Raw genomic sequence first — 27,969 nt, forward strand, 5'->3', positions numbered from 1 at the left:
TTTTATTCTTTTCGCTTTCCAAGGAAATCTTTCGCGACAGATGCAAAAGATTTCCACGCTGCGAGTTCTTTAGCAGAAAGTCTGGCTCCAAAATTTCCATCGTCCAACAGTTTTCTGATCTGAGGCTCGACAAAAACTCCTTCTTTCAACTTGGCATCACTAGGATCCGGAAAAATTTCCCTCAGATATTTGAATCCTTCTCCTTTCTTGTCCATTCCTTTATTTTTTTTTTGATAAGTCCCAGTTTAATATGAAGTGGTGGTGAGAGAACATTTTGTGGGTCAACCAAAGGCTTGAACTTGATATTAGTTTTTCCCGGAATTAATTCATTTCTTCTTTGTTTCATAGTGCCTCTCCGTTGCTCCACTCTTCCATACACAGAGGACACAGCAATATTTAGTGAATCCCCTTTGGAGACCGAGTAACAACGCTGTGACTTTAAAATCACTTGTGTTCCTCGTACTTCACACTTTTGATGAATCTTTCAATATCTTCATAGGATTCTTTTAGGCCTACAGAATGTGCTACTGGAACTGAATGTTTTTCATTCCCATTGTGTAACAGAACGGCCTTCAAGCTGAACTTTGACGAATCTATAAATAGTCACCATTCTTTTGGATCATAAATGATTCCTTTTTCTTTCATAAGGCCATTAATGTCATTACAATACCATGTGTTTAAACGTCAAAACTCACACTTAAAGTGAGGTTATGGGAGACTGCCAGTGTAGCCAACCTGCAAAAAATATCCCTATGAAATCAAGAAATTCACTCATTTGGTAGACGTTAAGACAAAATTACACAAAAATGGTACGCGATGGAAAATTTTCAAGGCCATATTTGAATTTTGCGCAAAAAATACAATATGAAACACATACTTTCATCCATGTTACCGAAACAATGTTGACTAGTGTTATCAGTCAGTTCACGGGGAATGAATGCAGTTACATTCAGCGTTAATTGGACACAAGTTTATTGACAGACGAATTAACCTTGGCGCAAACGGTCGTTATCTGAGTACAGGATGCTGGAAGGTGTGTAAGGAGAACTGGCGCCCATAAAAATGTGTTGTCGTCATTGTCGGACTGGCTTTGTATGACGTCATTTCGTGCGTTTCAAATGAGAAGATGCAACACAACACCAGACTTAAATTTAATTTAATGATAACGCATAGTAGCCTATAAGAACAGCCTACGAAATAAATCCTCATTAGAACGTCAGAATTGTGCCTGTAAACATGTTTTCAGGGATGCGATTTTTGAAATATCTATATGATGTTCTTGCCAAGCGATTTTCGTGCTGGACGGACACACACCAAACTGACACTCGCCCGACATCTTCTAGTTATTATTATTTAATGTTCTGTCTTACGACAGGTCCGTTGCTCTGCCCAAAAAGAGCTCTCCAGTTGTCCCTATTCTCAGCTTCTCATTTTAATTCCTGGAACGTCATCTTCTTTCCTTGTTTAAGGTCGTCGGTTAGCTGTATCAGTCTTCTTCCCAGTCCTCGCTTTCCTTCAACATCTTCTAGTATAGACTCCTAATAGCCAAACCAAATTTGATCGAAACGTGTTCAGCAGCTGAGGACAGACGAGGGGCCTCACTTCGCGTTTCATGGAGCCAGCTCGTTCTGCACTGGACGCCAACTCATTCCGGTTCAGAATTTCTGGAAAACATACCCAAGCACGGAACGCCCGTGCGATGTCACATTCCAAACAAACATTTCCGTGTGGTGTCGTTGTTTAGGCAAATGTGGCCACAACGATTTACGAATGTAAGCTGCCATGCAACCAAAAATATTCATAACCATTCACGTGACCACGGCAATGGACCGCTGGGTTCCACGAAAGGTCGCGACTCCTTGACCAGCTGCTATTAGAGATATGGTCTTGACGCACCCGGATTTCCAAGTCCTCCGCCAGGCGCGTGTTCCGTATGTGACATTTACAGCCTCTGTTTCGCCGCTGTTTTATGTGGGCTTTATAAAGTCATCACCCGAAACACTTGTTCTGACTCGGTGAGACGAAATGAATTACTCGAGTCGAATCACGCGAGTCGTAAAACAGCTCCGGCCTTTCCAGGCAGCTGCTTGCCCTTCGCCCAACGCGGACCTGCTTATTTGAATCGCCCTGACAATTTTCACTGTCTTCTGTTTTCCCGATCTCAAAGCAAGACAGGCCTATGTCTCTGCCCCACTTTGCTACGTAAAGACGCCAGTCACGTAGCAGTCGCCCCGCTTAATTCCGCTCGCCTCTAAAATTACAAATTTGTCAACATAATAGCAATCCTTACACGACGACGGGGGTCCCGAAACGTCGTGTGTGGACTGTATCAACTATACTTATGACAATGCGCAACGTTCATCAGAGTTCTTTAGTAGGATTTGAGGTTTTGACGGCGACTAGTCCGAAGATGACTGTCTTCTGGGTTATACCTCCGAAACGTCGATAAACTTCTACCAGACTGCACGGCGCTACGACCCAGAAGCCAGCCGTCTTAATAATAATATCCAACTGAAAGTTCTCACGAGGCGATAGGAAGTGGGAGATCAGGTTCTGACTTGTCTACGGACGACCGTGCAGCGAGTGAACGCGGGCAAGGAGTTGGTTGCCCTGGCAGCAACTGAAGACTGGGGAGGGGGGGGGGGGGGGGGAGCTTTATTCCCACTTGCGAAAACGTCTCGCATGCGTTGCAGGGTTAGGTTATTAATGTTCGTCACTGTTTTAATGTATTACACGGTATGAGAGGGTCACCCACCGACTTGCCCCATAAACATGATCTGGTGTATCGGCGTACAGTCTCAGCACTTGGAAGGAGAACCGTGGCGTTCTGTTCACGATCGCTTGTTTCCCCTGTCTCATCTGTAGAAACTTCATTTTAACCATCAGTGTTTTGCACGGGTGTGAAACGTGGCGTTAAGGTAAGAACACAGATCGAGGAAGGGTTTTCTGAGAGGACATTGGACCTAGGAAGGGCGAAGTGACCGGATGATGACGGGCTCCATAACTTGCTCTGGACATCACGGCGATCATATGTAAGGGAATGTGATGGGCGGGGCATGTGGCGCGCATGGCAGAGATTATAAATGCATGCGAAGTGGTGGTTGGAAAACCAGGGAAGAATACTCCACCTGGAAGACTCGCTTGTACGTGAAAGTTAAAGAAGTCGGATGCTAGTTCGTGGGTTGGGTTATTCATGTGGTCGAGAATGGAGGCTCTGGGGGCGGGGGGGGGGGGGGCGCTTCTAAATAGACTTTTTTTATTCTGTAAGAGGTCGAGAATGTCTTGTGTAGCTGAGCAACTGTTTGTTTGTCAAGAAGAAGTTAGTTAATTAGTGTTAACAGCTTGAAAAAATGAAGGCGATGACGACAGATGATATTAGCGCAATAATTCGTTGTTCCTATTCAGTCAGAGAACTGTTGTTATGACGCTTAAGAAACAATTTCGTCAGTTGTTTCTTACTGCACTGAAATGGGGTCTGATTTTTACCGAAGAACAGATATTCCCAGTGATTGGAAGTAAAATGCTCAGGATATAAAACGCAGAAGAAAATCAGTAATCTTTATAACGAAATCCATGACTTGTACAGGGCACATGGTAACGTTAAGATCGTGAAATCTAGAGCTGTGCGATGGGCTGATCATGTAGCTAGGACTGGGGGACAAGGAGAGCGTGTGCTGGTAAATAATTCTCTTTAGAAACGCGAGATTTAAGGCTTGCTGATAGGAAGATGACTGTCGTCCGGAATATTCCGTCGTGCAATCTGGTGGAAACAGATAATTTTTTTCTGAGGTGCTTACTGCCTCTATCATCAGGGCGATTGATGATGGAAACAATATGCCCCGACTACCGGACTACGCGAAGCAGCTTCCCAGAGAATCGCGAACTCCTTTTGAGACATGTCAACTTGGAGGACTGGAAAGGAGCTGGAAGGTTAACGTTGAAAGGGTTTCTAAGGACGTAGACTGCGCGGACGTGAGATGGAGGATCGTTATAAAGGACGAACACACGTCTCTAGGCCCCACCGATTGTCCTTTGCTCCTTCGTACTTATCCATAGACTGCAGATTGTGGCATTGATTGACACAAAGGGATTTCGGTGGACGTCAGTAGTACGCCTAATTGATTCGAATGGGGTCAGAGTATAGGCCTGATCCCTGTAGTGACTGAGGATAACCGTGAAAAGACTGAGTCTGGATAGACGATAATCTGAGGGAGACCTGAAGCGAGTAGGTTTCAAACAGAAGTCCAGAGAATTACTGCAATGTCAACAGCCATTTCTGTGTTCGTATGAGTCTAAAGGATGAAAAAGCATCAGTTAAGTTTTGGATGAAATTTGAAATATTGTTTTGTAATTAAGTAAACAGGCGTAGCTTAACCCCCAGGCAGATGCTGATGGTCCGGCACTCCTAATACTAAAATCCACCCACAATTGCACGTGGTCCAATGCCATTTGCATCCACCTCCCATCCTCAGAACATATTTGCATGAGGCTCTCTCATCTCCTCCTCCTCCTTCTTCTTCTTCTTCTTCTTCCAAGTGACCGCTTTCCGTCTGGTTTCCATACAAAAATTCCGAAAAATCTCCATGCATTCTGTACGTCCATCCCACTATATTCTGCAATATTCAGCAGCTCTAGGAGGCCTGAAGGAGCAGCGAGACTCAACATAATTTGCGTGCATGCTGCTGACAGCTGGTGACCGAATGCCGCAGTGCTTCGTCTGCTAGTTGACAACCCGCGGCTATTGTAATGCAATGTCTCCAATCACACAGAACCTTCGTATTTAACGCCCCTTTTGTGAGCAGTGGCTTTACTTTGTAGCCGTGCTAATAATAATAATATTGTTACGGTTCTAACGGCATCTTAACGTCGTTGCGCACAGATGACAGCAGGCTGCTGAGGAAATCTCACACTGTTCGTGCCAGGAGTTTTTGGTGTAATTGATCTTCAGAACTTGCTGGCCTCGTTGTGTGTGTTCATCTTCTGGGATGCAAAACCATGCAGACGTAGTTTATACGTCGATACCAACGATTCGGAGGAACATGCTGCCCTGACGATGGAGGCGGTACGTTCCTCCGAAACGTCGGTGTTAACTTTTCTACCCGGAAAAGGAATATTGAAATCTTCGTCGTCGTGGAAAGTCAAACCTCAACATGTGCGGTCTGAACGCGTGAATCTCAAAAACGGGCTGAAGGTTTGCGCTCGTGAAGTACCAAGATTTGGCTGCTCAAGGTATTTGCCGTCTTTTGTGAAACTCGTAGTTTCAGTCCTGAGGCATATTATATTAATCCAGTTCCTATTACATTAATTAATGATTTTTTATTTATTTATTTAGTGTTCTGTCTGACGACAGGTCCATATGAACAGGATCCTTCCATCCTTTTCTCGGACTGGGACCTGTTCATATACGTTCTTGGCAGATGATCCAGAAGTGGTTTGCCATTGCCTTCTTCTGTGTGTGAATGGAGTAATTGTTGGGATGCCACGGAGGAAAACTCCGTGTTGCCTAGACCACGGCCTTGCCCAACACAAGTTATAAATTCGGGCACCGCCGGCAATCGAACCCGAGACCCCCAGGATTACGAGGCCAGCGTTCTAACCGCTAGACCACCGTGATCCCGTTATTAACCTCTCATTTCCGCCTAGGTCTCCCAAGTGATCTTTTGCCTTCAGATTTTGCGATTAATGTGATGAACGCGTTTCTTATCTGCATCGGGGGATAGGAGATGGCTGTGGCCAGTTCGTAACACGCTCGGAAGTTTCGAGCGTTTTCGACAATCGTGTGTGAGGATAGCTGGTGCCATGTTCTAGCAGAATCTTCTGCCCCCAGCAAGAACTGAAGAAGTTCTTAGTTTTAATGGAAGGTAAATTCGCAAGGACAGTTGTCACATGTTATGTTCGTCGCGAGCTAAGAACAAGGGGTGTTTCAGCTGTGTACGTAAAATAGTTGCATTTCAAGTGCGCGCTGCTGTACCGGGCAGTGTTTTGTTTCTTGCATGATCACAAATAGCGGTAGAGAACACTTGTTTGGCGTCGGGATAACCAAGAGACTGGCCAAGCGTATCGGCATGTTCAACAAGGCTCCAGGCCTTTGCAGGATATCCTGACAACTGCCTCTGTGCGCGTATCCTCTGGGCATTTCCCACAAATCTGTGCAAAGTAGGAAGTGATACAGTTCAAGAAACAAGATAATTCACTGGACCGTAGTCGCAACAAAATATCCGTTCAGCCACCGAAGTGCAAATCCCCAGACCCCGTTCCTTCTGCTTCCTGTTGCCACAACGTGTAATTGAAAGGGGTGGGGAAGGAGGCGTCAACACGGAGTGCGGAATGATCGGGAACAGTATTCCGTTTTAAAATCCGTGACACGTTCCGGCTGACGACCGCCCGCCTTAAAATAACCGTGCTGAGGTTTGATATTAATACTACTACTACTAATTAATTAATTAGTTATGCTAAAGGCACAATCCTCGTTGTTAATAATAAGTTCATAGATGTGGTAATAATAAGGCATTTTAAAGTGACGGGATAACAGTTTCTGCATGGGGGATTTTTTTCTCGTGCAGGTGGTATACCTGCTGCTCGTCGAAAGAAAGCATAAGCAATGTTACTTACATAAATGTTTTCTGTGACATTGTACTGTGGTTTTTGATTAACATTATGCATTTGACTGTACCCTTGTTTTGCCTGTTGCTGCCTAATGTGTGCAGCACTCTGTAACACAATGTGTCGTTGTCTCTGTGAACAGTTTGCAGCTGGCGAGACGTGTAACTCGTACATTTACATACGTGTCGTGTTTTCCTGGACCCATTACACTTTTACGATTCCTCTGCGATTTTAATGACTGCTATAATAGTTGATGGTGGTTTGGTAATAATCTTACGAGCCTGAGTAATACGCAGTTGCAATAGTCCATGTTTCTTTCCAGAGAAACTTTCTGGTCCTCGGAACCTGCGGTTTCTCCTTAGATATTTATCTCAGTTGCTGGACGATGTTTAGATGCACGCACGACAAGAGGTGTGGTTTTTTCACGATGCTGTTCCAGCTACGGCAGTGGTCAGGCATGCATCGTCTTGGACGTTGGATCGGTAGTGGCCACCACGATCACCGGGCCGTATTCCGATAGACTTTTAACTGTGGGGATGCATGAGGGAGGATTTACGTGTTACAAATATTGTATTAAACGCAAGAAAAGTTCTTAATGGGCATAAATACATACGTCAGTATGATATCAGAATGGTTTCCGGACGCGTTCGAACGTCCCGCGTCTCGTCTCCTGATTCCTGTTAGCGTTGCCAAAGTTTATGTCTGGTGTCAGATGTGTTGACGTGTAGCTGTTCTGGAAGTTTTTCGTGGACGAATGAAAACTATGAAAACACTAGGTTGTCTGGTTGTCTCACGGTTATGATGGTGTCAGCAAAGCTCACAGGCACGTTTGAAACGGAACATCCTGTAATACGGAGGTCGCCCACGTGTGTGTGTGTGACAGTGTACATCTACGAAATTACTGAACGGATTTCGACTAAACGTGGGTGAATTTGGTTTTCATTCATGTCAGTGGGGGTCTTTACCTTTGTACAAAAGAAACCGGACATGTTTGGGATTGGGAAGGTACCTGATAAAAGTTTCCACTCTTGGTGTAATTTGAACTGAGCGTTCGTGTATTAAATTGTGTAACAGACTTGCATTCGAGTGTCATAATTCTTAGGAATCTTTGTTTCAGAAGGCGGTGGGATATGCCAGCTGATACGACGATTGTCTCCTGTTGGTAAGTGAAGTCAACGATCAACAGCCATTTTGTAATGAAGTTGGCCTGTCGAGATAAGTAGACGTACTAAGCAGAGTGACTAAGGTGTCACTTTGAGTAGCCTGTTTTATGTACCTAAAGACGTAACTCACGACAGATGTAACCACGGAGTCTAGAAGCTGCAAGTCAAACCTCATAGAGAATAAACTCCTTTGAAGCTTGTTCTAAAATAATATTATAATGAAATTCGCGTATAATTTTAACTAACAGTAAAATAGGTTCGTAAAAAAGTTTTATGAAATGATATTTACATAGACGAATGTCTCCATTTTATGATGCTCAAGCCGATTCCTACTTCATGTAAGTATTCCATCTTGTTCAAGTTCTACCCCTGTCTCGGAGTCCTTTCGTTTTGTAGTGCAGGATTGGCCGGACGTATTTTCGTCTGTCATTCTGTCCAGATGGTCTTTGCACTGGATGTATTTTTCGCTCTTTGTGTCGTCCAGGCTATTAGGGTAGAGCCCGCAACTGTTTCGAGGATCGCAGTATTTCAGAACCTTGGCAAACAGCTGATTTGCTCGTGTGAATCTCAGTGGGACGACAGGGTCGTTTCGGTGGCGGGCTTTTGTGAAGCGGAAATGAACACTCGGACTCCGCGAAAGGCAGAACGTTCCTTCTCGAGGGACGTTGTGCTCCATGCAGTAACGCAGGCCGCCAGTCACTTGCAGATTTTATAGACCGATGTTGAGGAATCTGTAAATGTCTTAAATTCATTTCGGTGATTGTTCTAAGTGCCACTGTTCCTTAATTCTAAGATGGCTGAGGTAGCGTCGTGCCGTACCGAACTTCCAGCACCAAATTCGTCTTGTGGGACCTGATGCCAGCTTGTCCGAAGTCTGTTAGCTCAAGAGCAAAGTAGCATCCACTTCATCAAGGAGTCCCCAGGCGTATTGGAAGCTTTTATCCTCGTGATGAAGAACAGTTTTCGTTTACTTATTTCTAGGGAGGGGGAAACTGAAGATGCTGCAAACACTAACTAATCAAAAGATATCCCATCTCTATTAGCAGCTGAGTTCGGGCCGTGATGCGCTTCAGCTGATGATGCTCTTTTTGTTGGCGAGGAGGGGCAGAGGGGCAGAGGGGCAGAGGGGCAGAGGAGGTTATGGCTTATATATAAAGAATGGGATGAGCCAAATTGAGTTAATAGGCTTAATGTTTACGTCATGGAGGACAGGCGTGTTATTAGAGACAAATTTCCACGAAACCTGAAGCCCGCTTGCCTGAAGGTGATGGAGTAAACTTGCCTCATTTATCAAAAAAGGTTTTGTTTTATAGGAGCTAATATCGAAATAAGGCGGCTCGTCTGAGGTCATTCTCTGAGCTGCGTTATCCAGAGTCTGGTACTGTGCTCGCCAAGAGAACTAGAACAGAAATTCTGGCGTTAAGAAACGACTTTGAGAGGAGAGTCAGAAATTATTGCTTATCGACTAACTCAATGACTCACAGATTCCATTTTAAGAACTATTCGAGTGGTTGGTGCTTAATAAATTAGGGAACGAACACATTCATCACAGTGCTCACAAAAGCCTGCCACTGGATGCTATGACCCTAAGTGGGTTTTGAGGTTCTCACGGCTACGAGTCCGAAGATGGCGTCTCCTGGGTTGTAGCGCCGTGTCGTCTGGTGGAAGTTTCTCGACGTTTCAGAGGTACCTGCCTGTGTCCCCAAAATGAAATCTACGCGTGTCACGTGTCACCTGCTTCAGCCGAAATATGTCGTAAAGTTGTATTTTGCGATTTGACAGTTGAAAAATATTGACATCCGGGTCCTACGTTGCACGTTTGTCCATATGCGCTTATATTTTATCTAAATTTAAAATTTCACGCAACCACGCGGCATTTAGACTTCCACGTTGATGCCAACATTTCAGAGGACAGCACAGTCGTCATCTTCACTGCTCGCCCTGTCTGGAAGAATCCGGGGACCACCTCAGGATCACAGCGCCTAGTAGCTAATGGATGAGCCGCGGGGCTCAGTCAGCACAGAGACAGAGGATCTTTCCTCTGGCCTCTGCGTCCGGACCGGCTCTGGGGTACCGGAGTCGTTTCCCGGGGGTAAAGGGCGGCCGGGGCGTGATGCAGACCACTCACCGCCATCTAGAGCCGAGGTTAAGAATGAGTAGGAGCTATGCCTCTCTCCCCCAAGCGCCTACATGGCGTATAGTGGGACAGCTTTACTTCTACCAGACATTAATGGACATGCATGAATTTCGATTTCATGTTCTTATCCCCAAAAGCTGTCTTTATTGAAGTTGAAGATTTATCGGCAGCTCAAACAAGTGTTCGTCGGTCATGGAGTAGACGCGTCAGTTGCAGCTTCGTTAGTGCCAGAGGGGAAACAGCACTAATCAACAGACGAACTGAATAATCTGTTCGTCTCGCAAAATCTTATTCTGACGTAAGAATTTAATCGCTACTTCCCTTGAGATCTCTCCGATTGAATCCTCGGACTAGATCGCGGATCTGCTGTTGCAGTCAGAAGACGCCTCGTTTCTTATCGACATTCCTTTCGAAATCGAAGGCAGCAGGGTCGTGCCAGGAACTGCAGAGTTGCAACCTACTGGGGTGATGAAAATCAAGGAGTCTGTTATGGACGGTGTGTGGGGGAGTTGAGAAATTTATACAACATTAAGATCAGTCTTAAAGAAGTCTGGCCCCGGGGGGGGGGGGGGGGGGGTCCAGGAACAGATTCTTGTCAACGCGATAGGTTTGGGTGGGAAATCTCGTAACCAACTGAGCGGATATCAGCTCTTTAGAAAGGCCTGTGTTCCACGGAGTTCGCTGTGTACGTCCATGTGGGCAAGTCAGTAATCCTTAACATTTGCTGTTAGCTTGTTCGTAAGTCAGACAAGTGTAACTGCGGAATCACATTTTAGATATATTTAGATATTTTTTTATTTATTTAGCTGAAGGTTATTTTATTTAGTGTTCTGTCTGACGACAGGTCCATATGAACAGGATCCTTCCATCCTTTTCTCGGACTGGGACCTGTTCATATACGTTCTTGGCAGATGATCCAGAAGTGGTTTGCCATTGCCTTCTTCTGTGTGTGAATGGAGTAATTGTTGGGATGCCACGGAGAAACCGGGGAAGCCCCCGGAGGAAAACTCCGTGTTGCCTAGACCACGGCCTTGCCCAACACAAGTTATAAATTCGGGCACCGCCGGGAATCGAACCCGACACCCCAGGATTACAAGGCCAGCGTTCTAACCGCTAGACCACCTCATCTTATTATTATTTAGTGTTCTGTCTGACGACAGGTCCATATGAACAGGATCCTTCCATCCTTTTCTCGGACTGGGACCTGTTCATATACGTTCTTGGCAGATGATCCAGAAGTGGTTTGCCATTGCCTTCTTCTGTGTGTGAATGGAGTAATTGTTGGGATACCACGGAGGAAAACTCCGTGTTGCCTAGACCACGGCCTTGCCCAACACAAGTTATAAATTCGGGCACCGCCGGGAATCAAACCCGAGACCCCAGGATTACAAGGCCAGCGTTCTAACCGCTAGACCACCGTGGCGGTATTAGCTGAAGGTATCAGATAAAAATTCTTCGTAGAGAACTGCAGTTTTGTTCAGACGGATCCTTCATTCTTCATCCTTACATATCAATTCCAGAATGAAGAAAGAACTCTCGAACGAATTGTCGGAAATAGAAAGTTTCCCTTCACGTCTGTGCCTTTCTTTCCCAGTCGATTCGTTTGGATCGATATTAAGAACTCATAAAGCCATGTCAAAGGGCAGCGACGCTGAGACGTGAAACAGGAGCTAACCGGATCGAACTCCGTTAAATTGGCGCGCGTTTTCTCTCGTCCGTGTGCTAACAGGTTATCTGATCGGTACAGGGCGCTTCAACACGAACAGCCCAGACTTCAGGAGGTCGTGGCCGAGTGGACAGCCGTTTCGCTTCGTTCTCGGGAGGTCCCTAGTTCGGTCGGTAGTATACTTTGTCAGGGTTTGCGTGTTTTTCTTCAGCTCCTCCATGAACTTTTCCTTTCCATTTCATTATTCAGTGCATTTTCTGTCTATCTATCCTCTTCTACCATCACTAGTTTCGCCATTACAGGAAACATATTTACCGGGATTCGAACCTGGGACAGTGTTTTGGGTCTGTGACCTTTGTTCCTGTAGTATCCTTGCTTAAACAAACAAGGAGTTAACGTCGTTCTTCTATCGTGATTTTCCGAGCTACAGAAATAGTTTTCACCGGGAATCGAACCCAGGACAGTTTCCCCGAACTCTGGCCTATCTCTTTTCAACATCCTCTTAAAAACACACTTTGACCTCGGCGCCGTTCTTCTAATTTGCGTAGTTTTGAAGTTACAGGAGCCGCCCTCACTAGGACTCGAACTCAGGACACTTTTCCGGAATTTTGACCATCGTGTGTTTTCTTTCTGGCCTCAAAGAATGGAGACGCAGATTGGTTTATCCGTTTTCGATTCAAAAGCGAGCAAACACGTGAACCCTCAATCTGAACTCGGTTTAGTCTGTAAGACGAAGTTCTGGCACTGCCAAAGACCTAGAAGCATTGCCTTTTGCGTTAGTCGCCTTGCTGATGGCGGCGAAAACAATATTTGGTACTGAAGTCGAAATACTTTAACATTTGAGCTGATAATATAAGATGTGAGAGATCCTGTGTTCCTGGTATTGAACTAAGCATCCCAGTCTTCGTATTTTTCTTTATCGTGAGGTCATTTGTAAAAGTCTGTTTGAGCATTGTGTAAAGTTGTACGGTGTGCGTTAAAGTGAAATTTCCCTGGCAATTTTACAGAATTACATAGTAGACTGTTGAGTATTTTGAGATGCGCGCTGTACCTTCAGCCTGGTGAACCCGACCTCCCTGTTACGCGTTCGTTTTATGCACTTCATGTAAGCAAGGCACAGCAGTAGGCGAATGATCTCTGGTAAGTTAAGCTTATATTTACGCAATTTGATCGCGAGAGCTTCCCACGATTCGTCTATCGCGTCTTGTTAGGAAAAGTTCATTCCTTGTAGCTGACCCCTGACCTCATTCAGTACCGGTTGTAGGCTGCTGCTACCTGATCATAGCCTCGGGCTTCGAAATTCGAAGAAGGTGCCGAGAGCTGGTTGCGCGTGCCCCAAGTTATGCGCCTCTCGATATGCGCATTTGTTAAACTTCCGGATAGAATATCGATAGTCGCTTGTCTTTCACTTTCTTCCTTCTCGTTTTTCTTTCCAGCGCTTTGTTCTTCGTGTGTGAGGATGAACGGGGCAAAGGGGATGCTGGCGGAGGGTTGTGTTAAAGGAGAAGAAAGATCGAAGAACGGGTGGAGCTCTTTTGAATGAGAATATAAAGGCGTGGTTTTGATAGGGATGAATACGATATCAGCCAATAGGATTTGACTTTCGAAGAAGGTATCATGCTGTTGCAGGGGTGGAATAACGCACTTTGCAATAAGACACTTTAAAATTGAACTTTGCCCCATGAATTTTGTTATGTGGACTATTATTGGACGCCCGGGCAGTCCACTTGTCTGTCAGGAAAAGTGGGGAATAGCCGAGGGCCTTGGCACTTACGTTAATGCATTTGGTATCGCAGGGGAACATTGTACAGAGATTGGGCGTGGTAAGAATGAGTGCCGAGGCGACACGGGGAACACATCCACCCGCATTTCAGATCAGGGTGCTGGGAGACACGACTCGGACTGACGTGTTAAAAAGCATTCGGAGATTTTGCTCCTGTGGAAGGGGCACTGTTTATTCTCATAGCTGTTGTCCATCAGCTGATGTTATAAAACATGCAACGTTTCGAGGACTGGATCTGCCATCGTCTTGAGACGAGGGCACCAACTCTGCGGGTCCTTTAGATTGATCTATCTCAATCAGTGGTCAAGATCCTACCCCAAAAATCCAAATTTTATTCCACTATTTCTTGTTCCTCGGTCAGTGTTGCAGAGATTCTTTGTGTACAAGCTGACAGTCGATTAGCTAGTGAAGAAAGTCTTTCATCATCGTGTTCACAAAACCTGGAACCTCGCCACTGGACTCTGTCCACACCCTTGTACTTTACTTATCCGCTGTTACTACTTTTAATATTATCCTCCCAGTCTGTGACTTCAGTCGAGGTATTCTGGCCGAAATTCTGAATCTATTTATTATTTCTTCAGTGCGTTCTGAATGCCCAGTTGCCCATTTTCCCTCACCTCTTTTGAAAGCTTATTTCGTTCTCCTTTTCTACAGAAAGTTCTCCCACATTTCAGTACAGACACCCGCATTTGGAGAAGCCAGGACCTCGCATGTAATTTAAAAGCGACGCTCAAAATGTATTGCAGCAGAACAGGATTGACGGGCGTCTGCTCGAGATGCGTGCACGTTTAAAGTTCTCGAACATCGAACTAGCGATCAAACTACGCCGTCGCTGTGAGCCGACGTAGAACTTAAATAATATTAGCCTGAACGTGTATTAAATCGCATTTACTTTTTTTTTTCTACGAAACTTAAATTCTGAAAACCGATAATTGCGGGACGTAAGTTGTATTAAGTCAGTGCTGATTGGTCACTTTCGCGCTGAGCCGCGTCTCGTTCCAGAGCGCGTCACATCAGTGAGTCACGGGTTAGCAACGTGGGGCCCGCCGATGTGTCCTGTGCGTCAAACACGCACACTCTTGTAATACCGTGCCACCCTGCATGATAAAAAGATAGTTACGGCGAAATCTAAACGTAATTTTAATCGGATAATTAATAACAATTATAAATTAACAAATACTTTAAAGTAAGTAACTGATTAATATTTGAACCTGTTTGTCCAGCACTTTTAGGTTGCCAATAAATAAATAAATAAATAAATAAATAAATAAATAAATAAATAAATAAATAGATAGATAGATAGATAGATAGATAGATAAATAAAAATAAAATAAAATAAAAAATAAATAAATAAATAAAATAAAATAAATAAATAAATAAGGAACTGAGTAGTTCCACAGCGGAATTCAAATAGCTGTTACGTCGCTAAATCCGCCTAACAGGAGGCACACCATTCCACGATATCTGTGCGTTTCAGATCAGGACACGTGGTGGTTATTTTACTGAACTGGTGTGTATCGACACCCGTAATCCAGATTTACGGAAAAATCTTAAATTTCTCAAAAGGAATTGTCATTTCATCACAAAAACTTGTTATGTTAGAGATGTTATGCTAGGTACCATGTTTAAGAAGTTGTGCGAGTTGCCGCCTGAAGTCGATGGAAACTGTTGACATGAATAGCTACAGGAATCGAATTTGGTACCTATGATTTCAGAGAAAGTCTTTCCTTACAGCATCCGTATTTAGAGGGACTTAGATATAAGTTCGGCTGGACTCGTAACAAACAGACCGAAGGGAGCTGTAAACTGACGAGTTTCGTGACGCAGATGTGTCACTCGGGTCCAGGCCTGCCCTTCGGGGAATCCTCGCACATTGGGGGTGGTCACTCAGTTGGACAGAGAAGGAGACGTCGAGTGACCAGACTTCAGGGCTTGATTGCTGGTATAAAACCTCAAACCTCTCCCCCCCCCCCCCCACGACACCTGATTGAGGCACTTAGCTGCCGTTGCCGAGCTAACCGCCTCCCAGGGGTGTCCAGCTCATGACTGCACGCAGCTCCTACTACCAATGCATGAGACGACAGTGAGCGTGACGTCACTCTGATGAAAGAGCAGAAAAGTCTAACGAAGTACTTAAGTTCTATTGAGCAGGGTCCTGCTTGATAAACTAGCAGTCGCTCAGCTAGTCAATTTACGAGCCTTATAAGGAGCGTAAGTTTTAGTACTGTGTTGACGACGTCCGACAACTAGACCCGCTCAGAGCCAAATTCTGGTTGATATGATTTCCAGAAAACGCAAAAATTGCGGTATGAACGCGGTACTCGGAAATGACTATCGCGAGACGGGTTCTCGCGTGGACTCTCTTGAGATGTCACGATCTGTGGGCATTCGGTCTTCTGCGTTGTGCCTCTTGTACGTGGTTACCAACGTTTCGGTAGCACGTAAACCGAACAGGCGTTTCCGTTCTGTCCTCACGCGTTGAGACCGCAAAGTCGACGCGATACTGTACTTACTTAAGTCATGGTGAAGCCCGGAGCAAGCGAATCAGTGACAACGTTTGCAGGCGCAGTCTACGGTGCTCATCGGTTTTAAAATTCTTCAGGCTGACAGATCACATCGAATATTTGAAACGAGTGCTTGTAACATCTTCATCATAATTTGAAAAGCAAGTGATCTCACTGAGTCAAATCCGTTTTTGTACTGATCCTCTCAAAATCGTCTGAGCTCCTGAAGTGGTCTCTCCTCTTCATATTTCTAGATTAAACTTTGGTATGTGTTTCTACCACGCGTGCTATCTTCCCTGCCCATCTCATTGATTGCTCAAGTAACATGTATGGTTTGAGGTTTTCACAGCGGTGAGTATGAAGATTTCTGTCTTCTGGGTTGTTGTGTCCTATGGTAGATGTCCACCAACGGTTCAGAGGTTATACTGCCTCCGTCATCAGGGCGTCTGCTGCTAGGAGGTACCTAACAGCCGTTCCACGACGATTTGGTCCGATAATTTGTTTGTGGCAGAGAGAACCGAGCTTTGACACCCCTGACTGAACCCTGATCTCTCCAAATCGCGTTCTGTTGTTTTCTTTTGCTGGTGAAATTTTCACGACGTTACCATCCGTCTGATTCTAGTTAAAGTCCGCTTGGCGTCATTCTCCTCCTCCCCACCTTGTTCTTTCGGTCCAGTAAGAGGCTTAATGAAGGGAGTCCCATATAATCTGAACAGGAATACATTATCCCGACAGACGACAAGGACGGAGACAGGGAGATCTTACTCTCAGCTATAAAGCGGACGCTGTGTCTTATGCGACGCCGGAACCCTTTTCACGACCGAGTGTTAGCTTCTGGTCCGATGTTGTGACCCTTCGTGCGACCTGCTGAGTAACTTCATAAATTGTACTTTGATGACCGATGTGATACAGCGTAAACCAAAATCCGCGCCGTTCAAATTTCTACGTCGGTGTCAGTTGCCCTGAGTGGGCTGCGTGGTTCATTCGACAGCCCTCGGGACCTTCTACTCGGTTGCTATTGAATCACGGATCGTTTGTTTGTCACTAACACGAATAAGAAGAATTTTCCTACTGTTCCTCGTCGGTATTTCCGATTTGTAAATCTACGGACATCTTTTATATAAAATTTGAAACGAGTATGTCGCGTCTGGCGATAAACCGATTTACACAAAATTTGGTATACTCATTTCGTGAGCTAAAGAATATGATATAGAAAGTTAAGAATTGCAAAAAACTGTCCTGAGTTCGGGTTCCGATGAGGGTAATTCCTGTAATTCGAAAACTAAGCATGGCAGGAGAACAGCGCAGATAACAACGTTCTTTGCTTTGCCGAGGAGATTGTTGTTGATGAGCGCAGGGACAACTGTTGTCCTTTTCTGTCGTCATTAACAGAACGAGGTAACCCTCTGGTCCAAGGAACTTCGGAACAAACTGCTCATACAAGATTTGTTTATTAATGAAATATGCTGTTATAGTGTTTATATTTATTATTCTTCGTGAATTAATAAATCTGAGTTCAGGGCGAAGTGTTCATCCAACATTCGGGCCCGTCCGTCGTCACTGAAGATGCAACCCTAGAAACGTGAGCAAGAAAGGTTCATATCTGCTTCAGTAATTCCTTGGTCTGCTTTACATTCGCCCCGACAATGAACTGAACAGAGAAATAGTTTCTACGCTTCGATAACAGATTTCATAGCGTCTCTTGGTTTGTACTTTACAATAGAACAAGTTACTTTCCTTCCTTTTGTTCGTCATCGGAAGCAGCTTTTTCTCTCTCCAAATTTACATTCGGTCTTCATGTAAATTGTTCAAGGTAGTTTTAACTTTGTCAAAAGAATTTCTGGCAAAAACCTGAAGAAACCATTGACGAGAATGTTTTGAAAGGCTCGTACTTTTGGAATGCGGCCGATGTCAGTGGAATCTAGTCTCAGTTATAACTTAAGTGAGCTCACTATGGGGCTTACTATACAGGAAAAAATTACCTAAGCGACTAGAAACTCCTTTAAATTAAAAATATCCTGTTCGGGGGCTTCTTCTAACCTTACTTTAATTGAATTTATATCTATACAAATGCGTCCACTTCAAAAACTCTTAATCAGTAACAGTGTAATACGATTCTACCTAATAGTGTGGTAGGTTACTGGATTCATACGCAGGTAGTCGCGAGCTCAAATCCTGGTTGATTAAAATTTCTGTTCTTCTTCCATCCACCTTCCGTGTTGTTGTTTTACACTGTACAAAAATTACGATACAAAAGTTGTGTATTTTTTTAATCACATCATCATCATCAGTGGTGCTATTGCCGGTCCCACATCGCAAGTTCGTTCTTCCGTCATTTTTGGCATTGCCGATTACAGGAAATTAAAAATTACGAGTTATGGTAGCCTACAGTGACATAACATCCATACCACATTTGATCTAAATTAAGCAGCGGCTTTTTGAGATGAATTATTTGAACGGACGAACGTATGCGTTCACCCTCGGTCTATTTCCGCACCAAGAACTGAGCCTTCCACACGCGTACAGATACTATGCCACGATTCGGATTTGTTTAAACACGCTATTCCAATTGAATATGGTATCGTTCAGATGTCAAAGTTTTGAATTATGATTAATTAAGGATTTAGTAAGCACCTGTCGGGGATATAGAGGGAAACGACGAAGGCTTTCAATCAGGATAGCCAACAGTGCGGCAGAGATTCGAGAATGCAAAATTACCCCCCCCCCCCCCCCCCCGAGAAATAGTGTCCAGACGTGAGGACGAAGATAAAGGTGCTTCCCCCTGCCGGGAACTGAAGCCCGGTTTGCTGACGGCGGCGTCCCAGTCCGATTCAGCATGTCCAATAGCTTCCTCATTTGGTTCGCCTAAAATTAAGGTGAGATGAGGACGAGATGGGCTGGATATGTAGCTTTCGTGGAGGGACTGAGGAGCACGTATATAATTGTTTCTGGAAAATTGAAAAGAGAGTCCTAGATGAAGTTGAAACGAAGGATGCTACTAGACTGGACCTCAAGGAGCTGAGGTGGGAGGATGTGAAATTGGTCGATCTAGTTAATGATACGGCCACTTGGTGGACTATTGTGAAAACGGCGACGGGCCTTCGGAATACATGAACTGCGAGGATTTTTTGCGTAGGTAAGCGACTGTCGCAAATCCAGGAATGATTCTCCTCCTTGAAGCTAGTGGGAAGTGTCTTTCGTGATGTCTTGACATTCCTCAGGCGGTCCCTTTACGGCGTCAGTGCCGTTGCAGGACACGCTGTCTCCTTCTCGTTGCATTCACTCTGAGGCTTCCGTGGCTCTAAAAGTGTGCATTCTGCTCTTTGGGGTTTGATACCTTCTACTTTCTTAAGTGGCTACCTGCGTTTCGGAGGACATACTGCACCTATCTTCAGGATGAAGACTACAGAGCGTCAAAATCCAGAACAACATACTATATTGTATTGTCCATTCTTAAAGATCGTCATTTCTTTGCATTTTCCCGAAGCACGGTTTGTGTATTATTGAAGTTTAAATTATAAAATATAAAGAGAGAGAAATGACACAAATCTGGTCTGTAGTTAAAAAATAGGCGTTAAAATCTAGATTTTTTTTGCAAAATTTCTTTCTCTAAAAATAAAATTAGGCGTGTAAGTGAGAAAACCACACAATTAGCAGTCCTATAAGTGCATATTTTTATAAAGTAATTACATTATTTGTTTTAATACAACTGTAGTCCTTGCCTGCCTCGTGTTTGTGTCTCTCATGAATTTGTTTACGGTGAGGTAAGAAGGAGGCCAACGAATCTTTCTTATATGGCATCAAAGAAACGGGTGTTGAACTAGTTCAGCTACGAATATTTGTGACGAATGAGATTCTTCTTAGTTTTACAAACATACCCCGGCATATTTATGTTAAGAGCATTTTAAATATGCGCATTCGGTACGCGGAGGAATGCCGTGCCTGATAGCGCAATCGGAGCATTTTACATTTTTGCATATGCAAGCTGACTGTTGTACAGCGCGCCTCATTATTTCGGTCTTTCCCACTTCTAACCAGGGTAATTGCCACCTGTTACCCCTCCGAACAGTGTTTTTGTTGTCTGGTTGCGTGACATTTAACCCCGCTGTTTTGGTAGGCCTGCTTCGCTTTTCACAGCCGCTGCCCTGAAGAAGGGAGCCGTTCTGTCGTAGAGAAAGTATTATACAAACAACCGAGTGCCTTTCCTGTCCTGATTCTGCGATATGAAACTCAAGACGTTTCGTCTTACGCACGCGCAGAGGGAACTAAGTTAATTACGAACGTTGTGTCTGCAGGCGATTGGGTCTCCTGTTGTTTAAGACGCCGTTTCAGCTGTTGGTGTCACAGTCCAGAACGCAGAACGCGATGGCACGGTTCTGAGTGAAGCTTGTTGCTTTCCACGCTACCCAGCCAGCGCTGATCCTGTATGCTCGTGCGTAATTGTTATCCTTGGATAACTTTCATTGGAGGACTGCGTTCGTAACCGGAAATCTGCCACGCAGTTATTGTTTTCTGTCAGAAACAAATCAATTGTTCTGTGTTAAAGCTGCCCTGCTGTGAGATTCAAGCTAACACCTTTGTAGAACGACACTTACCGATTAACACGTGGGAAATAGAGTTATTTATTCAACGCGGAATGGACGCATCAGACGCAAGACGTCTCCGAAGGACTGTCCTGGTAGTCTGCTTGTCTTTCTTTAGTCCTGGGAATTTTAACTGTGTAACAGGTCTGTAGCTGTAGGCAGTTTGTTAATATTCCGCCTTACATCTGAATCCGCTTGTTGCTTGTTGAAATGAACAGCCGCTTTCCGGCGGTCAAACAAATTCAAAAGTTTTGAACTTCTCTGTAGAACTTGCCTGCATAAGGCATGTACAACAAGGCCTTGCCCTTAAAGAGAAAGGAGAGAGAGAGACTGGGGTAGCGGTAAACAGAATGCACGTTGAGTCGACAACTGATTGATGAACCTAGGAGGACTTCTCCGTCTGCCGGTTTTCGCTAGACTTTGTCGTTTAGACTAATTCAGCATTCCGCTTCATCTTCCTGTGTCTTATTTTTTAGCCCTATTTCCGAAAATAGGAAGAAATGTTTATAAGATGAGTATGTTTGCGTGTTTCTTCTCTAATAAGATTCTAACTACAAGACCAATTCCGGACCTCATAGGAAAAAAAAAATCGGCATACCTACGAAGGTTTGCTGTGAATTTGGAGATTCACTTAATACCTTTTAGGATACTTATCGATTCTTTGACAACTGCAGAGATTATACAGCGTTGAATGCGACAAGAAGATGATTATGAATTATGTGTACAAAAGAATTTTGAAGGAGTTGTGACTTACTCCGAGGAAAATCCCGGCATTCGATTTAGAGGCTTGACGGAAAAACTCAGTTTCCGGTGACCCAGCCGACATTGAATTGGGTATTCGTTGTGATTTAGAGGATCGGTTTGTCAGTTGCATGTTCGTACAGCATTTGTACAAGTTCAGGGCGGCTGCTGATTGGACCGAGTTTAGAAATTGGGATATCGAATTTGAAAGATGCCTGCCGCCTCTTTTAGGGTGAAGGTTCCCAGGTAAATTACGCTTTCACAAGAAATAAATACTGCGCGTTTAAAGCATTGCTTTTGCCATCTAGTGGTAATTAATACAGCACGTAAGCATATTTCTGGGATACTGGGAACGACCCGTTCTTCAAGTGCCTGAGCACTGCGGGTCCCAACTTTTCGTTGGCTTGATCTGTAGACATTCGGTAGGACTCCTTGGACGACGGATCGGCCCGTCGCAAGGCCTCTACCTGTACACAGGACAGCGCAATACGGAAGAACATCCATGGCTTGAGTGAGATTCGAACCCAAGGTCCCAGCGAACAAGCGGCACAAGGCCCACGCCTCAGACCGCACGGCGACTGCGGACCCAAGCATATTTCAATATTTTTAAACCTATCCCAGATAAAAGAAGCACTGACCGGACTTCAGTTTCCTCGGCCGCTTATATACAAATAATTGCGGGCAGTCGAAATGCCTCCGCGCGCATGTTCGTCCCACGGGCAATCGGTTGACTGTCCGTGGTATTTCGTCGTCTTCCAAGTGGTCTCGTCATGTCAGGCTTGCCAAATAAGATTTTCCATGCACTTCTTACCTCTCCAATGCGCACCTCGTCACCTCCCATCGTTTCATCGCTCTCAGGGCCAGATATTCTTCTCTCCACCCTGTTCTCAAGCTGTCGTAGTCATGTGGGTCGTCGGGTTTTACACCCGTTCAAAATAAAAAAGTAAAACTACGGACCTGCTCATTTTAATCGGGAGACAAAATATCCCCATGTGCATGACAACAAGACTTCCCGGAATTTAATCCGCTCCACTTTCTTTGTGAAACTACACATATCCTAGTCAGATTCGTGCCTCGTCACGACTGTGCTGGATAAAATTGTTATTCGTAAATTGGAAGCTAACAAGTCGTTCGAAATATTTAACCGCCGCCAATTCTGTAGTTACAGAACACAAAGTCAGGTTTCTGACTCTGCGACTCTGAAGAAACCGTGAGCAAATGTTCCCGAAACGTTTATAATTTTTCTCACTTAGACACCGAAACACAAGAGAAATGCTTTGTGTTTTACGTATACGCGTTGATCTTTATTAAATGGCTTAGTTTTCTGCTCTTACTAAGGCAAATGTTACCCACGTCAGTTTGTTTTGAACGCAATCCCGAGGAAGAAAGCAGAAAGTTCCGTTCCGGAATCTGATATTTGCTGCCAGAGGCCTGTGGGAGAAAGCGCCCTCTGGAGTCGGTTCTTCAAGCGGGCACCGCGGTCTTGAACCGTTTGTGATTATAATCTTTGACTCAAATAATATGCACTCCTCGTAGCCTGACATCTGGCGATACAGTATTGTATGTGATGCTATGTTGACTCTGAGACTTGTGATGAATACAAATACGAATAATTTGGGGAGGACGCCCACTGTTCCTTTACATTAAACACGAACGGAGATAAGGAAACATTAACTGCAGTTTTGTAAAATGTTTTAATAAAATAACCACGCGCCCTTTAACGTTATCACCGACTCAGTGGGCGTTAGTCTCACCCTCCAGCTGCCTTTACGACAGTGGAAGGCCTGTCCGGAACAGACCGGGAGATTGGTGGAAGATCGTCTTTCATCTGGACGTCCGTGAAGCAGACTTCAAGGTGGTTAAAATCGTGACGCTGAAGCAGGGCATTTATTGCTGCTATTATTATTATTATTATTATTATTGTTGTTGTTGTAACTTTGTGATCTGGAAAAGACAGTCTTGAATATGAAAAGCCTGGTACAGCTACAAGAATGATGAAATGGGGCAGACCATGCTAGTGACAGGGCCTTTCTACGCCTGGTGGTATGTGGCCATCGTAATAAGACATAGACTTGTGTGCATTTAGTCCAGCGGCCCACAAATTTCCTGGCTCCATTAAAATAAAATGTGTTTTGGACCACCAGCCGTTCTCGTAACGAAACAGTTTCGCTAAATAACTTCAGGACGTATTAAGCACACAGCGATCCTGAAACAGAGCAACCAGACGCTGCTTCCAGACCTAACCTAACCTAACCTAACCTAACCTTCGCGTTCCGACTTGTTTGTCGTGATACAACATCCGGTAGTTCATCACTGAGAATGTGCCTGATTGGTCTGTTCGTGCTTCTCTAATTCTGTTCATCTCGTCATTTGGGGAATCATTTCAGAAATAGGACTGGAGTTACGTCTGCCCCCTTCCCCTGCGCTGTGTTATACTTTCGGAAGAGGCTTATTGAAATTCAGCGGCAAATGATTTTTCTCATTTCCCTCCCTTCTCCCACGTTTCTTTCCATCCCTGTTATTTGACCATTTTCGAGACACGTATTAGAAGAGCGCGTTTCTAAAAACTGCTTTATTGTAGCAGCACTTGTAAGCTATTTTATTTATTTCATTTAGTGTTCTGTCTGACGACAGGTCCATATGAACAGGATCCTTCCATCCTTTTCTCGGACTGGGACCTGTTCATATACGTTCTTGGCAGATGATCCAGAAGTGGTTTGCCATTGCCTTCTTCTGTGTGTGAATGGAGTAATTGTTGGGATGCCACGGAGGAAAACTCCGTGTTGCCTAGACCACGGCCTAGCCCAACACAAGTTATAAATTCGAAGCCGAGACCCCAGGATTACAAGACCAGCGATCTAACCGCTAGACTATTTTATTATTTAGTGTTCTGTCTGACGACAGGTCCATATGAACAGGATCCTTCGATCCTTTTCTCGGACTGGGACCTGTTCATATACGTTCTTGGCAGATGATCCAGAAGTGGTTTGCCATTGCCTTCTTCTGTGTGTGAATGGAGTAATTGTTGGGATGCCACGGAGGAAAACTCCGTGTTGCCTAGACCACGGCCTTGCCCAACACAAGTTATAAGTTCGGGCACCGCCGGGAATCGAACCCGAGACCCCAGGATTACAAGGCCAGCTATATTGTTTGTTATTTGGTGTCATTACTGACATCTTTATATCTCATGAAGCATGTCATATTGCATTATATATTATTGTTATTACCCTTTACGGTTCAACGAAAAGTCTTGTTGCTTTTGTGGAAGCTGCGTCGTCATTGTATGACACTTTACGTGGTGGTGTCCTCATTGGGACCACATGACTCATTCTTTCGCAGCAAAACCGGGGCTTCGGTCCGACTCTTGCCTGAACCATGATCTTGTTCGTTTGTTCACTTTCAAACGCTGAAGCTTTGCCGAACGTGTAATTAATTTACAAGATAAAGTTTTAAGCGACAGCACGGAACAACACGACGTGAGACGGAGTCAGACTGATGCATAGGGAAAGCGTGACTTTTGGGCGCTTACACACGTGAGCCTCTCGGTTAAAGAGATGCGGTGCCTTCGAAGAGTACAGACATTTAATAATTGTAGATTGGCTTCAACTATTATACATATCGTAAAACCTTTGCAGACAGCCAGAATCCCTCTCGAGGGCTCCGAAGAGCCCGTCGGTATCCAACTTTTTTCCTAGGTGTCCTGTCCCTAGCTGCGTGTTGTACGGACGTAGTGACCTCCAGCGGGAACTTTGCTAAGCACATTGTATGCAGAGTGCATCACAAAAACACAAATTAGTTGCAATTATCGTGTTTTATGATGACGTCTTTGATCGTGTCATGTGGAAAGAGACGAGATTCTTTAGAACGTGCAAGAAGTTTCTTGATTCTTCATATTCAAAGCCATTTTTCTCTGTTTCCAGGTAATAAATATCAGCATGCAGTTCCATGTTTTTTCTCCTTCAGCTGCGTTGCGTTCCGCAGACTGCAGCTGATTATTGCTTAACATTAAACGTAATAAATAAATCTAAAACGCGAAGTAGGATTTGCATTTTCGAGCAAGAGTGAGCCGTGTATCACGTCGCAGCGAACTGCTATGCGATACCGGTCCTACGTTCACCACTTGAGATTTCTTAAGCTGGAATCTTAAAGAAATGGGACTCGAGGACTCGCCTCTGTATGACCAACCATTTTATTACTGTCCTGAGACAGCTGAATCCATTCCACATATACAGGCCGTATTTCACTGAGATCCATTTTAATATTATACCATCCCATCTATATTTAGATCTCCTTACAGGTTCCTCCTGCTGAGGCTACAGGGTAAATGTTGTCTGATCATTCCTCATGCCCCATGTATTTCAAGCTAACCTAATTTAGCCATCACAGATTTTAGGCGAAAAATATTTACAATTGACTCCTGTGGCGAGTTCTTTGTTTCTCTGCTGTTTAAATTCGCTGAGATCCAAGAATCAGCATTCTGTGAGTCTGAGAGACCAAGTTTTGCACTCACTCGGGACAGCAGACGCCTTGCCTGTTGTAACCTGCGGATTTCTAGAGACGGCGCGGGAACATGGAACATTCTGAAGGGATTGATTGCGTGTGATGGGACGCCTCATCTCTGAGCAAAAGTAGATTGGTACTAACAGTCTGGAGCTAATGTGTGCGTCTAGTACATACTTCAACACTCAATAAGTCTACGTACATTTTGTCCAAAAATGCAGTTATGAATTTCTTTAGATTTTCAGCATAAGCAGAGATGAGTTTCATGAAGGTTAACGTAGTATATCAGAGAGCTTAGCATTTACTAAGTAAACACGCGGACACTCCGCCGATGTGAAGCTTCACGGGCTGCGCCCCCTTCATCCGATAGGCTATTGCTGCAACGCGTGAAAGCGACGCTGATGTAGGACGTAGCAGGTTCTCCGAAACGTCGCAGACAGAGTGTAGACTTCTTGCAGACAGGATTTAACTACAAGACGTACTAACTCATTTTTAAATATGTAGAGAGGATCCCCGTGTTTGTGGCACGAAAACTGGTTATCAATTGTGTGAATGAAAACGAGGCCTTGACGAAAACCTTCGACCTGAGGATGAGGTTAAGTGAATTGTTAGAAGGACCTCGTGTAAGGTGGGAGGGGGAGGGGGGGGGTCGGAGGTCTGGACGTGTTCCTGAGCTGAGTTGCACAGAAATTGAACGCGTGTTCTTGCTATAGTTATGGTGAGGAAATGTGTTTGCTACACGGGCGAGAAGGCGGTGAAAGGCAGTGGCGGATGCCTAGCATTCTGGTCAGAGGATAAACAACATTAAGATTTAGGTGGCTCAGGATCGTGGCAGGAGTCAGGTTGTGTTGTTGATCCTTAAGGATCGGCTACCACAGGATGTCCTTGTTCATGATCTTAACGGATTTGAATCCCGAATTGACTCTGGTAGTTGTGATGGGGAATCCGCCCCCTTCCACTATGAAAATCTTGTGGAAAATGTATTAGGTTGTACATGAAAGATGCATATTGATGTTGTCATTAAATCAAATTATCCTACTGACATGACCTGTAAACTGTATGATAGTGGCACTGTCTTCGTCCATAAAATCTCAGAGTCCGAAACTGACATCAGTTATTTACAGTAAAACATTTGCATGGAATGGAATCATTTTTGTTACCATTTGTCAGTTACGTAATCTCACAAAAGTTAAATCAAATTTTATATGTCATATTCGAAATGTGTGAAACTTGCGTAATGATATAAAAAGAACAATATATACAACGACATGATCTTGTCTGTACTCAGTTACATTTTGACATATGCAGGAAAGTAGGGGTGAACTTAGAAAAGAAACATTGGTATGAACACATCCCGAAGTCAGTTGAGACAAGTCAGGATAACCAAATAACTATTTTGTGGAAACAACAAATCAGAACAGACAGAACCATTCCGAACAACAAACCAGATATTATAATCCGAAACAAAAATGGAACTTGCAACTTAATGGACGTAGAAATATCGACTGACGGGAATGTGATTAAAAAGTAGGCGGAGAAGATCTTGAAATACAAGGAACTTCTCATAGAATTACAGAGAATGTGGAAGGTTCAAGCAAAAGTAATCCCAATAATTATAGGAGAAATTGGAACTGTCTCCAAGTCATTCAGAAAATATTTGGCTGACATCCGGGGCGAACACGACATCAGGGAACTTCAGAAAACTGCCATTTTATGATCTTCATACAGCATTCGAAAGACGCTGTCGTAAAATATGTAGTCATCGCTCATAATAAAACTATAAAATATATGTAACACATGTTAAAACAAAATGTATTTTCGAAATAGCTGCTGCGCGTTGTACCTCAGGGGCAAGGCTTGTCTCGGGTACATAGAAGTAAATACCCTATAAAGTGGTGAATAGATTGGATACTAATAACAGTTGAGAACGTCCTGGTATTTGCGTCTTATGATAAATATTACTTCGATGCATGCTATAAAAATAATCTCTTACACAAGGAACATTGAATGAATGCGACATAATAACTATAACTTGTAAAGGAATTTGGTACGTGCAATACTTCGTAATGGAAAGTGAGTGTAGGTCAGTTGAAGTAGACTTGCAATAAAGATTTGACATGCTTACCTGAGAGAAATGAATATTAACTGCCCCGTAACGCTCGCAGAGTCTGTAAGTCCACTGTCATGACAACAGAAAGCAACGGAATTTAAAGAGAACAGTCACTCACGCTGTAACGCTCGAGTGACCGCGCTGCTAGCTCTAGTTACGTGATCGGCGGTTATGAAACT

At 44.2% G+C, this 27,969-nt stretch overlaps 1 protein-coding gene across 3 annotated transcripts in view; it reads left to right on the forward strand.

Moving 5' to 3' along the window:
- Positions 1 to 27,969, forward strand: part of LOC110832591 (uncharacterized) — a 364,557-nt gene that overhangs the window by 75,765 nt on the left and 260,823 nt on the right. The window contains exon 3 of one of the 3 annotated variants that reach the window (XM_087352088.1): positions 7,721 to 7,765. The exons of 1 other annotated variant lie outside the window; for it this stretch is intronic. The gene's annotated coding sequence lies outside the window, so the exon portion shown is untranslated. The remainder of the gene's footprint in view (positions 1 to 7,720; positions 7,766 to 27,969) is intronic. One more of the 3 variants, XM_087352089.1, reaches the window with a different exon arrangement.

Source organism: Zootermopsis nevadensis, unplaced genomic scaffold, assembly GCF_977971745.1.
Source record: "Zootermopsis nevadensis isolate Lab colony 2312 unplaced genomic scaffold, Znev_1.0 Znev_ptg000020l, whole genome shotgun sequence".
Taxonomy (NCBI): domain Eukaryota; kingdom Metazoa; phylum Arthropoda; class Insecta; order Blattodea; family Termopsidae; genus Zootermopsis; species Zootermopsis nevadensis.